Source organism: Ostrea edulis, chromosome 4 (assembly GCF_947568905.1).
Source record: "Ostrea edulis chromosome 4, xbOstEdul1.1, whole genome shotgun sequence".
Classification (NCBI taxonomy): Eukaryota; Metazoa; Mollusca; class Bivalvia; order Ostreida; family Ostreidae; genus Ostrea; species Ostrea edulis.
This window is the reverse complement of record NC_079167.1, coordinates 52,930,447-52,946,135: the sequence shown is the minus strand read 5'-3', so window position 1 is coordinate 52,946,135 and position 15,689 is coordinate 52,930,447. Positions and strand designations below refer to the sequence as shown.

Below are 15,689 nucleotides of genomic sequence, written 5' to 3'. Positions count from 1 at the left end.
TCTAACTTTAATATGGTCAAATTTCTTCTAAAAATTTTATTTGATAAATTTATATTTTTTTGTTTTATAATTTTGATTGTTTCTTTTTATCGTGCATTGTATACTTCCCGTTTCGATTTAAGAGTTTCCAGGCACACCATCGACCATGACTTTTACATGATATTGAGGTAATAAAAAAATCACGTGCATTTTCAGATGTAAATGACAAGTTTAAAGTATAGGCCTAGTGTACATCGCTTTTAAAACTGTTAAGAGTACGTTTCCGCCCATGTTAGGGGTTGATTCACAAGAGCATCTTATCCGCCGTTCTCTAGATCACACATATGGTAGTCAGGCCTTGGTGGGAATATTCGACAAAATACCGTTAAAATATGTCCGTTGTTGGATTATTGCAAGAGAGTGTAGACCTGGCCCCGCCGTCACCAACATCGGACGGATGAGAGAGAAAATCATTTCTAACCTTAACCGTGTCGAATATAGGTTTCAACTTTGTTTCGGCGAATTTAATAATAAAATCTTGACTCGAATCGAGGAGGGGGGCAAAATGTCGTTGCATACCTGGTGTATTTAATATTTATATATATTGATACAGTTTTTAATTTTTTTTTTCCATTTCTCATCGACTAAAATTCAGATACCTGTGGTCATGTTTGTCTTCCGTCCTTCTGTCACACTTTGTGTTTAGCGTGACCTGTGTTTAGCTAAGTTTCAAAGAATATTTTCATTAAACCTAACATGCTGATACATACATTGTATTTCAACTGCATCAATATGTTTTTACCTTGACATTTACTTTGACCTTGACCTCACTTTTCAATATTTGGTGTTTAGCTCGGTTTCAAAGCAACTATTGACAATATTTTTATGGAAACTCTTTATACACTGATACATATTAGTGGTAGCTATTTAATACTGTGGCATTATTTCAATAGAACAGAACGATAACACGTATTGGCAGTCTTTGTCATGGCTTTACTTAATAAAAACGTATTTTCAATTCAACGACAATGTTCATATTAATACAAAACATCAGTATGTATAAATCCATGATCTACAACGACTTTTGGATAGTTATGTTGTAGCATCAATAGTCCATCCATGTTTCGGTCAATCAATCAATAATTCACTCAATATTTTCAATCAATCAATATTTCAATCCACCAATGTGTCAATCAATCAATCAATATTTCAATTCACCAATGTGTCAATCAATCAATATTTTCAATCAATCAATCAATATTTCATTCCACCAATGTGTCAATCAATCAATATATCAATCAATCATTTCAATCAATCAATCATTTCAATTTGTCAATCAATCAATATCAATCATGCAATGTCAATAAGCCTAATTATTAGCCACGGACCTGGAATGAAACAAAATCTGTGGCAGGCTTAGCAAAATTCGGCAATTGACCATCATTGACCACTGACACCTCATAAGTTGTAGAGCCATGACGCTTCGTGAAGGCAGATATTCGAGGCACGTTGGCGTGAACAAAATGAATCCTGAAATACACAAAAAGGGAGACAGCGAAAACGCAAAAAGGATGATATGCATGTATGTTATGAAAAAGGGGGAGGGTAGGGAGGGTTTGTATTTTCGTCGACATGGAACTCAAAAGGAACTAGCAATTCGCTCTTGCGCAGTAGATATACGCGGGTTAGAAAAGGGAAAGTGTCACGATAGGTGTTTGGGGGGATAGTGTCAAAACCGCGCAATTCTATCGAATGCGAGAGTTATGTTTCTTTGCCTGGACAAATACATGTTCTGTTCATTTCAATAACTGGACTTAACTCATAGTGAGTTAAGTCGGATTATTTCAATAGAACAGAACGATAACACATATTGGCAGTCTTTGTCATGGCTTTACTTAATAAAAACGTATTTTCAATTCAACGACAATGTTCATATTAATACAAAACATCAGTATGTATAAATCCATGATCTACAACGACTTTTGGATAGTTATGTTGTAGCATCAATAGTCCATCCATGTTTCGGTCAATCAATCAATAATTCACTCAATATTTTCAATCAATCAATATTTCAATCCACCAATGTGTCAATCAATCAATCAATATTTCAATTCACCAATGTGTCAATCAATCAATATTTTCAATCAATCAATCAATATTTCATTCCACCAATGTGTCAATCAATCAATATATCAATCAATCATTTCAATCAATCAATCATTTCAATTTGTCAATCAATCAATATCAATCATGCAATGTCAATAAGCCTAATTATTAGCCACGGACCTGGAATGAAACAAAATCTGTGGCAGGCTTAGCAAAATTCGGCCAAATGTCTTCATGTATGTATGAGGAATATTTACGTACATGAAGACATCCTCCACGAGCGGGCAAAATTTTGCTCGAGCCATAACAGGGAGACTGCTTATCAAATAGCCGTGTGGTTAAGGAAATATTCGAGCGTTTCTTTGGATGATGCTAAGCAATCCATCCCGGATGGTGTTTAAAAACGTAACCTGAGCAATATCCGACAAATGCGTACCGTCTCTATAAAACGTGGAAGAACATTGTTGAAGTCCTGGGTATTTTATGTATGCGCCATTGCGTGCTATTACAAATGGCGCTAAAGATTTGTTGATACGCTTACGTGCTTTATCGGCTGCAATATTTGAGAACATATGTCTATAGTAACGCCTGGGGAGAATTTGGGACCATATGAATCGAGTTTGTGGAAGAAAAGTTTGTAAATTTGCAAAAGTTAATTTCATGAACTTTTGCAATCTAGCCAAGGGCATTGTACCAATACTGTTACCCCCACCATGAATTAATATAACGTCAGGTTTGCCCCTTTTTTGAACAATACTTTTAACTATTGGCTCCACCTCCTCCCACACCATACCGCTCTTACCGGACCAAAAAATTGAGATATTGTGCTGTAGTAGATCCATATGCTGGTTTCCGAAATGCTTTTCTGCGTGGCGGGCAGCATGATTAATAATGGAAGAGCCAATGATCCAGACAGTAGTACGGGAACCTACAAACTTGGGTATTCAATTAGAACACGAAATGTTGCAGGTATACTAAAAAATTTAAACTTTAGGCTCTGATATAGGAATTAAATGCGTCAGATTTCCATCTGCCTCTAGCCTTAATTTCATCTTCGGGGATTCCTTGTAAAAACAAATGGGTAGTTCCACCTATTCTGAATGAATGAGACTTAAAAATAGAGGTATCTAAACCGATAAATTCAATAGACCTGTGCAATAATGATGTAAATTGATATCTAGTGAGCGGTTTGGCGTTAAGGTGGCAGAAAAATGGGCCACGTGATTGGGGTCTAATGGACAAAAAGTTGTGCAAGTGCTTGAACAATGAATCTGTTTGGGAGTTCAGTGGAATGTGCAAAGTAGAACCCTTATTGCATTGATCCGTTTTTGAACCAGTTATAAACAACGAAATATGTTCATCGCCTATTGATACGTCATTGTACAACAGTGTAGGAGTGGCATGACTAGTGAAGGTAATTTCGCCAACCCGCAACAATGCAAAAAATGCCGACTGAAAAGCGGTGGAAAACATAGTGGCTTCGTATGAGCTTGAACAAACTACAGGCAGGATAGGTATTAACTGGTTCAGTATACGAAGAGTGATAGGGGAACGGGTATCCTTTGCTGGGTTCAGCCTATGGAATCCCTCTAGCATTTTCCTTACTATGAATGCCCTAGTATTGTCAATACCGCCCTCTAACTGAATTTTGTAACTAATGCCACTTAGGTAACACCTAGCGGTTGAAAACGATACTTTGTTGGCACTCAAGAAAGCAATATAGTTAATAAACTGGTCAACTGGTGGGGGCCAACATAACTGCAATTTATATTTGATACGAAAGTTCAGAAAAGAGTTTAGGGCTTTTTGATAAGTTGATGCTGTGTTTTTTGCTATGGCGACGTCAAGCAAACAATCTACTTGAGGTCTAAAAGAGTCAATAATGCCGGAGGTATGAGGGCTGGATTCTTGTCTGCATGTGGAGCGAGGGTCCTGAATTTTTCCCACTGAAATCGAGAAATAGAGTCTGCAATGGAATTTTTATAGCCCGATATATGAGTGGATTTAATCTGGATGTTGTACTTCAGGCATAACAATATTAGTGGCCTTAAGAGAGACATGACGCGCTGAGACTTACTAGACTGAGAATTTAGTATGTGTACCAAAGCTATGTTGTCGGTGTTTATAAGCAATTTCTTTGCTTTAAAATGATCAGCCCAGACCCAAATAGCTAATAAGATGGGAACTAGCTCTAAAAAAGTAATATCCCGTCATACCTCGTTACCCCATGAAGATGGCCAGGAAATTACTGCCCAATGATTCTGAAAAATTGCACCTCCGCCGTAGGATCCGCAACTATCGGTAAAGAGGTTAAGGGCCTGGTTAGTAGACCAATGTAATTCTGGAAAGGGGGAATACCCATTGTAATGCTCGAGAAAATTGAGCCAAACATTTGCGTCGTGTCTGATTGCTTGTGTAACTTTGATTAGAAAGTAAAGTTTCCGTATGCCAATGGTGGAGTTATAGAATCTGCGGTTAAATGCCCTGCTGCCTGGAATGGCTTTAGCAAAGAAATTGAGGGAGCCGCATAATGATTGCATTTCTTTAAGGGTAACCTTTTTTAAAGCGACTAACGCATGAAGTTTGGACTGAAGTTCTTGAATCTTATTGTCTGGTATAAAAATGGTCTGTGCTACCGTATCGATTCCCAGACCTAAAAAACACAATCGTGTGATCGGGCCTTGTGTTTTTTTATGGTTTATTGGAACGCCTAATTCCTCACAAGTTGCCTGAAAATTATTGGCAATATCTAAACATTGTGAAGTATTTTGTTTACCAACGAACAAGAAATCGTCAAGGTAATGGGTGAGATTTTGATTGAGTGCCTTTCGGCCTACTAGCCAATGGAGGAATGATGAAAATTTTTCGAATGTTGAACAAGCGATGGCACACCCAAACGGCATACACATATCAAAGTAATATTGGTCTCGAATACACATGCCTAATAAAGCAAAGTCTGATGGATGAATTGGCAAAAGTCTGAATGCACTAGACAAGTCCATCTTGCAAAGTAACGCCCCTTTACCCGAGGTTTGTATTAAGGAAATTGCCTGGTCGAATGAAGCATAGTGAACTGAACACAAAATGGGGTCAATATGCTCATTAACGCTAATACCTACAGGTGCCGATAGATTTGAAATTAACCTCCAACCCCCGTCTTTCTTAGGCAAAACGCCTATAGGGTTACAACGGAAATTGGGGAAAGGGGGGTTGGAAAAAGGTCCAGCTATACGTCCTAATGCGATTTCTTTTTCAATAATAGTCAATAACTGATTTGCATGCTCGCTTGCTGATTTCATGTTTTTCGGATGTAGGTAAACTCTAGGACCCGAGTAGTTCAAATAAAATCCGAAAGAGAAACCGTTAAGCAAAAATTGGGCATCTTCGGTATTTGGATATAGTGCTAAATATTTCGCAAGTACTGGGCGCTTAATTGGAGTTGAACCTAGGTTGATTAAATCTCGTCCGCTGTGGTTGAAAAGAATGTTTTGGTTTGTAATTTCGAAAATCGTTACTTTGTGGGGGATAGTTTTGAGCCGTGTTTGGACGAGGGGGAGTTGGGGTAGTAGACTTGGATTGAGGAGAGTTGAATGACCAACAGTGTATGCGGGGATGAGACTTGTTGCAGTGCATACAAACATGTTGGAATGTGCAGTGTGGTTTAAGGTATGAACCTTTAAAATTATAATCGAAACACTTGAATGCAGTTTTTGAGTGATTTGATGAGTAGGAGACCTGTGATTGCATATACATGAGCCATAACTCAGCATCAATGGAACCAAAGGAGATAGTGGGATTTTTTGAGATTTTTAGCCTGAACTGCCTATCGTACTCGAGCCAGTTACAATTTGTTTGGCGGCCATGTGCCATGCGAATGGTATGGATATATTTCAAGATGGCCTGGATGTCGGAAGGGTGCCTAGCGAGATATATACTTGCGAATATTAAAACCGCATCGATCCAGTTATCGATCGTGGCAATTTTAATATGTTTGACCTTGGGTTCTGCAACTAATTGACCCTCTATGATTGAAAATTTGTGCGCATCATGGCCGTTTTCTGATTCTGAATCGAGAAGTTTTGACAAATCAACATATTGTTTTGCCCAAATTTTATCTTTGATGGCTTGAGGGACGTGAACCCCAAGCTCATCAGTGATGCTTATAAGAGGATTTTCACCTGTTATGTAGGGTGTCTCAGGTGCTGCTGGTGGCTGTGTGGATACAGTTGTTTCCGTGATGAGGCTGGGAGGCTGCCTTAGTGGTTGAGCGAGAGGCGTGTCCTCTATCTGGTTCTCCACTTGGGGTTGGGTTGTCGAACGGGGTTGAGTCTGGGCAATAATTGCAGGGGTCGAAGTCCGTGTGGGCAATGAACGAAGTGCAGGGTGTTGTGCCGGTCTGGCATAAGGTGATTTGGAAGGGCGTTTCGTATGTTGCAACATTTTCTACGAAGTTAAACAATATTATAAGAGGAATATAAGAATCAGCACGTGTTGTGGTTAGCTAAGTAGACCTAAATGAAAATTGCGATATTACAGACAAGTTTGAAAAAACAAAAATTAATGTTAGATATTACAGTGGATGTTTGGAAATAGAATAGCAAGGCTTAAATGACTTAGAGTTAATTGAATAATAACAAATTATCCTTTAGTTAAGAACCGACCATGATGCCGACCCGACGTGTACAATGGCGGTGTAGATGAAGCAAGTCGCCTTGAAAAGCCCGTACCCATGAATAAAAGCGTTGAACTACCAAATTAAGCAAAAATAATAGAACATAAATACGTACCGCAAATTATATATGTGTTTACTTTACCCAAATATGTTGGAAGTCAGTCGAGGACGGGCGATGGTGTTGAATTGGATTTCGTGATCAAGACAATTTGTATTTTCGTCGACATGGAACTCAAAAGGAACTAGCAATTCGCTCTTGCGCAGTAGATATACGCGGGTTAGAAAAGGGAAAGTGTCACGATAGGTGTTTGGGGGGATAGTGTCAAAACCGCGCAATTCTATCGAATGCGAGAGTTATGTTTCTTTGCCTGGACAAATACATGTTCTGTTCATTTCAATAACTGGACTTAACTCATAGTGAGTTAAGTCGGATTATTTTATGACCTTGACATCATTATTTCCTATTTTGGTGTTTAGCTCGGTTTCAATGCAGTTAATGAAGAATTTTTTTTTTCCCCTTTCTGAATATGGCCAGGGCATCTAGTAGAAAAGCAGATTTACAAGTCTAATGTTAATCAGATTGGTGTTTGTCATGTCAGTTTATGATATCCATGTGTATAAATGAGGATCAGCATTTCATGTGAATGTAATTTTTTTCATTTGTTAGAAGTAATTTTGAATAATGATAACCTTTCTATTGATAGCTAGGTAACATTTATAACCAATGCAGAATTTCTATAGATTTATCTTTAGTACATGTTTCACACCTCGAACAAAAGATTTTTGCATGTACCAAATAACTTGGTACACCCCAAGTCCAAGCTTCATGGTTGGGTAACCGTGCCTTTGTATTTCTAATTATTAGACCAATAATTATCAATGATTGGTAACAATCAAGGAAGGGCATTGCACTTTCTGAATGCGGTGTGTCAATTACCAGACTTGATATGGAGCATGGAATATTAAAACAAAAACACAAAAATTTGGATGGCTTGGGTGACCAAGAGAACAGACATGCTCTCTCTCTCTCTGAGGTATCTGTTTTGCCCCATTACTAAAACTTCCTCAAGTTCCTGAAAATAGTATGAATGTGTACTCACAATCTTGTGTTCGGGCTTTGGTCACAAAGTGATACATCCAGTAATCTATCATTTGAAACAAATTTGAAAGACACGGGAACAGTTATATATCACTCTATTAGCATTTATGATCCATTTTTGTTGGTCACCCAAATAGTCTGTTTTCAAGATAATTTTCAGAAATGATATCTAGGAAACGCATAGAAGTATTTTCCATCATGCCCGAAAATGTCCAGTATAATAGTTTTAATAATTTCGTAGCTTAAATCCATTTGAAAGGACATGGCAGACACTCTTGAAACATGGATCAAGATATATTGAATGTTTACGAAAAACCTCATAATACTTGAAAACTACTCACTGTGCACCCTCACCTGGCTGTTGAATACAGGTAAACTCCCCTTGAGGGCACTAATTATCAAACCCAGCCAATACAAAATTACACCAATCAAGAAAAATACTGGTAATTTCGATGAAAGGATAAAAAATATGAAAGGGTCATAATAAATTAATTAGAGACCACAAAGAGTTTTTCATGTCTTGTGTGAAACATGTACTAAGTATGTTGTTGAACTTTTCTCTTGCCACTCGATTTGGTCCCTCGCTTTGTTCGGCACCAAATCTCTTGGTACTCAAGAAAAGTTTACCAACAGAACACAATTCAGATTTACCTGTATAAAGGCTAGCACCACACCAGACTAAGTTCACAAAAGGTTTAAATCCTGATACTAACACAACAAAGTGAATTCCCTATTGTGAAAACATTGCACTTCTCTTCTAATTCATGGATAAGGTGAATGAAAAAGTGTAAAAATACAGTTTTTTACATGAAGAAGATATTTCTCCTTCAATTGCCCATGGTCATCCTTGATATGCATTGTGTATGGGGCAGAATATCAGGCCATGAGAAGATACCGATGATCCCTTGGTTTTTTAAGCTCACTTGAACCAAAGGCTCATGTGAGCTTTTCTGATCAAAACTTTCCGTTGTTGTTGTAAACTTCACATTTTCATCATCTACTTCAGAAACAATTAGCCAATTTCAACCAAGCTTGGCACAAAGCATCCTTGGGTGAAGGGGATTCAAGTTTGTTCAAATGAGGGGCAATGCCCTTCTCCAAGGGGAAATAATAGCAAAATGGTGAAAATAAACTGACATTTAAAATTCTTCTTCTCCAGAACCAGCAGGCTAATTTCAATCAAACTTGTTAAAAATTATCCTTGAGTATAGGGGATTTAAGTTTGTTCAAATGTAGGACTATGCCCCTTTCAAAAGAGAGATAATCACAAAAATGCAAGGGGGGGGGGGTCATTTAAAAATCTTCTCAAGAACCACTAGGCCAAAAAAGTTCAAATTTACATGCAAGCTTCCTGACATTGTGCAGATTCAAGTTGTTAAATTCATGGCCCCTAGGGGTAGAGTGGGCCCACAATATCTGTATCTCACCTGTAACTCAACAACTGACATTCAGATTTTATCTGACCAGATTAAAATGGGAAAATAGAATTTGAAATTTTTCAGCTCAAATTGTGTCCATGCCCTTTAATGGATACAAGTAGCAAATGTGGAAAGAAATCTTGCAGTTTGAACTTTCCCAGTCTAAAACTTCTGTAATTTGGTAACAAATGTCACAAGGGTTAATGTGGGTGGTGAAACAAGTGTCTGTAACCCTTGTAACTCTGAATCAGAAGATAAAGAAGTGGGTGGTGAAACCCTCATAACCCTGTATTGGAGGAGAAGTAGGTATTGATACATGTTAAAGTTACATGATGCTTTGAGATAATGTATGCAATATATCACATAAACTTTTGTTACAAGGAGACATAGTCCTCAAGCACAATATATGTTTAGATTTTCCAAGGACTTAGTGCTATCTCGATTGGGCAAATTGGCTTGCTTCGGTGTGTGCAATACCTCTGACAGAGATGAACCTACTCATGGACATTGATAATTTCATTTTAAGCCTGGCATTAGATGTTTTGACTGATTAATGTCCAGATTTTCATTTTGCAAAGTTTGTTGTCAATCTGAAATGTTTTGAGAGTGTTTTTTTTTTTTGTAAGGATTAAATGCTTAGAAACTGGAATTTATTCCTAGGCCTCAGATCTTTCATGCTGGCAAATTGAACTCTCTTATGGAATATCAAGAAAAGAACATTGTCAAGCTTATTCATTATAATTCATCCTCAGCCACATAGGAAATTGCAGTTATAAACTATGACAGAATTTTGAATTGTTTATGGTTATATGATAATGTTCTGTTTGAGTACTCAATGCCAAAATTGTAGTGAGGGTTTTGACAGATAGTGCACGACCTGAAGGGAGTGTTCTATTTGTCAAAATTCTGACTTTTATTTTGGCATAGTAAATTCAGTATGTAACATTATCAAAATTATTATGCTGACTGTCCATATTTTTTTTTAAAAATAGTTCAATATATTTCAATGGAGCAAAGGGGATCACTTAGAATGCACTTTTAATGTCGTTTAATGCAAAAAATTTAAATGTGATACTGATACTGACTTTTTTATATGCCCACTTAAAAATGCGGGCGTATTATGCTATACCACTGTCATCCATCTGTCTGTCCGTCTGCCCCTTTAACTTTGTCTTTGCAACTCTTCCTAAACACTTTGGCGGATTTTTATGAAACTTGGTACAAAGAAAGATAACAATGTGAAAGTGTGCATATTGCAAGGGGAATTCTGTCCAATGTTTTTTAAAAGAGTTGTGGCCCTTGGACTTAATTTTTTCTATTCAAAATACTTTGTCTTCACAACTTCTCCTAAAGCCTTTGGGGGATTTTAAGGAATTTTGATACAAAGAAAGATCACAATGTGGAGGTGTGCATACTACAAGGGGAATGCTGTCCAATATTTTTGAAAGGAGTTACGGCTCTTGGACTTGTTTTTTTTTTCCCCCGAATCAAAATACTTTGTCTTCGCAACTCCTTCTAAAGCTTTTAGGGGATTTTGATGAAACTTGGTACAAAGAAAGATCACAATGTGGAGATGTGCATATTACAAGATGAATGCTGTACCACTATTTTTGAAGGAGTTAGGGCCTTTGGACATAGATTTATTGTATGCAAGTATCTTGTCTTCACAACTCCTCCTAAACCCTATGGGGGATTTTGATGAAACTTGGTACAAAGAAAGATCACAATGTGGAGCTGTGCATATTGCAAGGAGAATGCTGTCCAGTGTTTTTTAAAGGAGTTGTGGCCTTTAGACTTAATTTTTTCTATTCAAAATACTTTGTCTTCACAACTTCTCCTAAAGCCTTTGGAGGATTTTAAGGAATTTTGGTACAAAGAAAGATCACACTGTGGAGGTGTGCATACTGCAAGGGGAATGCTGTCCAATGTTTTTAAAAAGAGTTATGGCTCTTGGACTTAGGTTTTTTTTCTATTCAAATTACTTTGTCTTCGCTACTCCTCCTCAACCCTTTGGGTGATTTTGATAAAACTTAGTACAAAGAAAGATCACAATGTGGAGATGTGGATATTACAAGGGAAATGTTGCACCGCTATTTTTGAAGGAGTTAGGGCCCTTGGATTTAGATTTATTTTATGCAAGTACCTTGTATTCGCAACTCCTCTTAAATCCTTTGGGGGATTTCAATGAAACTTAGTACAAAGGAAGATCACAATGTGCATATTACAAGGGGAATGCTGTCCCACTATTTTAGAAGGAGTTATAACCCTTCGACTTAGATTTATTTAATGCAAAATATATTGTTATTGCAACTCCAACGAAATCCTTTTGTGGATAATCCTTTCTTACTTGTTCAAATTCCTGGGTCAATAATGTATGCGGGCGTATCATGTACCAGTTTAGCGATGCCCTATTTTTCCTGTAACGGATGCATGTACAGTGTTCAAATTTGGTCAGAATTTCTCCCTCAAGAAGTGTAAGAGTGAGTGTGCATTTCAGCTGGAATGATGCACCATGATGACTACTTGAGGGCTAAAAGTAGGTCAAACAGTTTTCTGGACTTTTTATCATCACCGATACAGATATCGCCCTGAAATTTAGTCGCAAACTTTCTTTCAGAGGAATACAAGTTCAGTTTGCATTTCAGCTGGATTGTTGCATTGTGATCGACTTTATGGCTAAAAGTAGGTCAAACAGGTTTCCAGAATTTTTTTTAAGGATATGTAGGTATTGCCCTGAAATGTAGTCACAACCTTCCTCTCAGAGAAATACAGATTCACTTTGCATTTCACCTGAATTGGTGCACCATGACCTACTTTAGGGCTAAAAGTAGGTCAAATAGTTTCCTGGACTTTTTCTCATTATGGATACAGATATTGCGCTGAAATTTTGTCATCACTGCAGGGCTCGAAATTAGCGAGAAATACTCGCAAAATGCGAGTACATTTGAAAAATAGCGAGTAAAATTCACGGACACTCGAAAATCTTAGCGAGTGGTGACTTACAAACTATGATCGTATTGTATCCGTTTTATACGGTGATGCGCTATTCGCTTTTCTTATCCGGATTTTTCTTTTATGATGTTTTAAGAAACTCGGAGTCAAACAAATGCTTTAGAGGTCGGACATCGCATATCGACATGTGCCACGAGTCCTGTTCACCTATTGGGGTGATTAAATTGAATATTTCCAAGTATGAGGTTTTTGTTATTCATTTATCTAAAAAAAAAAATATCGGAGTCTATGTTTTACCAAGTCTTCCCGTAGTTATTTTTATCAGAATCATGAGAATGTCCTATCTAAATTTATTGTCACATTGAGGTCGGGTTGTAGTGATGACATGAGTACATTGCTCACCACGTAGTTGATTATAATCAAAAAAGTTCATAGGACTCATGATCGTGCTGCTTATAAAACCATGAGTCCTCTATTCGCTTTAAAAAATCACTAGTGACAACCCTGATGTGGCATGAAATTGGAAGACTGGATCTAGACCTGCGGTAAACAAGTTGTGGATTAGACTGTTAGAGGTGCGATAATCAAGAGACCTAGACATTGCACCATATGACTTACGTAACTTAGTGTCTTGTCCAAAGGATGCCTGTTGACCCACTAGGCTCAGTAATGATAGGGAAAATCATTGATTTAAAAAAATATATAAAAAAGAGCACTGCTTTATTATTTTTATTTTAGCTTGTAGGTTTACATTTTAGCCTGTGGATTTTTTACCCACAGGCTAAAATTAGCCTGTGGTAGAAAAAGTTAATTTCGATCCCTGGTCACTGACAGGCATATGATTTACTGTTTGCAGTACTCTTGTTCAAAATATTTCATTGATAAATATACCCTTGGTAAATTTTCTAATCAAGCTTTTGCTATGCAACTGTGTTAATGATGGGAGAGAGATGGATCTCATTAGTATTGTTCTTTTAGCGTGACCTGGTTACAGTAATGCTATTCAGTGATACTGTTCTGATTTCTTAACTTTATGCATATCTCCCAGGCAGGTAGTATAAGAAAATCAGTTGCGTGTTATATACAGAAGTGTAACATGAGGACTGTTATTTTGTGAAAATCCAATGGAGGATACATAAATCTTTATAATGAATCTTGCCAGTCATTGCAGTCAATGTATAATTAATATTAAATCCTTTGATCCACTCACCTACGATCTACATTTTAGTGTAGCTACCATAGGAGAGCGGATCAAAGGATCTAATTTTGATTAGATTGTCTTGCAGGTGAAGGTACAATTTATTGCTCTGTTGTTTTAGTATTGATCATTTTAGTATTTGTGTAATTTGAACAAGTGGGAGTCGAGGACAGACTTAGAGGTCATTGGAGACAGATTGCAGTTGTCATTTTTTTCTCTGTGAATATCAACTTTGTAACATAGACTAATAAATCTGATAAACTATTGATATTGAACAAGTTTAAATTTTCCATAAATAATCAATCATTTAAAATTTTGAAAAATGTTGTCAAAGGCAATAACTCCTATGCTGGTATAATGTATTTTCTCTACTGTGTGTCTACTATACAATGATTTCCCTGCAGGTATCCACACCATTATTTTATACATATTTATAAAGTAGCAGTTTTTAGCTCACTTGAGCTGAAAGTCTGATTGCCTGTTGTCCGTCATCTGTCCATCTGCAAACCTTTTACATTTTCAACTTCTTCTCCAGAACCACTAGGCCAATTTCAACCAAACTTGACAAAAAGCTTTCTTGGGTGAAGGGCTTTCAAGTTTGTCCAAAGATGGACCGTGTCCCCTTCAAAAGGAAGGAGGGGGGGGGGGTATAATCACAAAAATGCAAAAATAGGGTGGGGTCATTTTAAAAAAATCTTTTCAAGAACCTCTGGGCCAGAAGAGCTGAAATTTACATGAAAGCTTTCTGACATTGTGCAGATTTCAGTTTGTTAAAACATGACACCAAGGGATAGGTTGGGGCCACATTTTTATTGGGGATCAAAGTTTTACATGCGAATGTATAGGTAAAATCTTTGAAAATCTTCTCAAGAACCACTGGGCAAGGAAAGTACAAGTTTACATGAAAGCTTTTTGACATAGCGCAGATTCAAGTTTGTTAAAATCATGACCCCCTGGGATAGGATAGGGCCACAATAGGGGATCAAAGTTTTGCATACAAATATATAGGGGAAATCTTAAAAATCTTCTTCTCTAGAACCACTAGGCTAGGAAAGTACAAATTTACAAGAAAGCTTTTTGACATAGTGCAAATTCAAGTTTGTTGAAATTATGGCCCCCGGAGGTAGGATGGGGCCACAATAGGGAATCAAAGTTTTACAAACCAATATATAGAGAAAGTCTTTAAAAATCTTCTCAAGAACCATTGGGCCAGAAAAGTTTACATTTGCATAAAAGTTTCCTGATATAGTGTAGATTCAAGTATGTAAAAATCATGGTCCTAGGGGGTAGGTTGGGATACATCATCGGATACCCTCGGGTGATCTTGTCTTTTACTCATCATCTGTGGGCAAACTCACCGAAGAATCATCGTATGTAATTAATATGCGTGGGTCATTTGATTGGCTGCATACTGCATAGAGTCACGATGGCAAATCAACGAATCAAAGTTTATGTTACGTATGTATGTTCGGCAATGACAAAAACTTTTCCATCGTTAACACACCGATTGCAAATAAATCCACTCACTGGTGCATTTCGCAGTTTGAGAAAGGTACTCCCATATAATTTTTGACTGGTATTTGATGTAAGTGACCTGTACAACTTGTCTTTAATCGTTTTAAAACAAAATTTGCACGATTTAACGGGCGTCAAGATATTTAGCATAAATAGCAAACTTATAAACATATTTTCAAAATTGAAGAGTTCCAACTTTCTGATTGGTTGTCTATAATCAACATATTAGCATATTTTACGACGATATTTCGGCGAGTTTGCCCATGGGTGATGAGTAAAAATTTAGTTCACTGTGGGTATCCGACAATGGTTGCATGGGATAGGGATCAAAGTTTTACATGCAAATATATAGGGCAAATCTTTGAATATGTACCAAGGTGACTCAGGTGAGTGATGTGGCCCATGGGCCTCTTGTTTTAAGATATCATTATAAATACTTGAACCAACATAATGTGTGTTATTTTCCTGATTTTCTAGAGATGAATAGTTCTGTGAATTCAGCTTCTTGTAAGCGGAAGCGCGATGAAGAGGATGAGACAAATGGTGTCAACAATACTGAAAACAGGGAGCAAGAAAGTAAGACCACGTCCAACAAATGCACAGTGAGGGAGGGCCACTCCTGGTGGACATGTCTGATGCTAGATATGCCAGTGAGCATGACCAAACCACAGAAAGTTAACCAGAATTCACCACATAAATAGCTCTACACTTCTGATTTTCTCTGAAGTCTGTATCTGTGCTGTTTTTGTG

General features: G+C 37.3%; 1 protein-coding gene across 2 annotated transcripts in view; it reads left to right on the top strand.

Moving 5' to 3' along the window:
- Positions 1-84: 84 nt before the first annotated feature.
- Positions 85-15,689, top strand: part of LOC125669771 (NADH-cytochrome b5 reductase-like) — a 22,419-nt gene continuing 6,814 nt past the window's right edge. For both annotated transcript variants that reach the window (XM_048904529.2, XM_048904528.2), the window contains exons 1-2: positions 85-167; positions 15,417-15,689. The exon at positions 15,417-15,689 is cut by the window's right edge and continues 495 nt beyond it. The gene's annotated coding sequence lies outside the window, so the exon portion shown is untranslated. The remainder of the gene's footprint in view (positions 168-15,416) is intronic.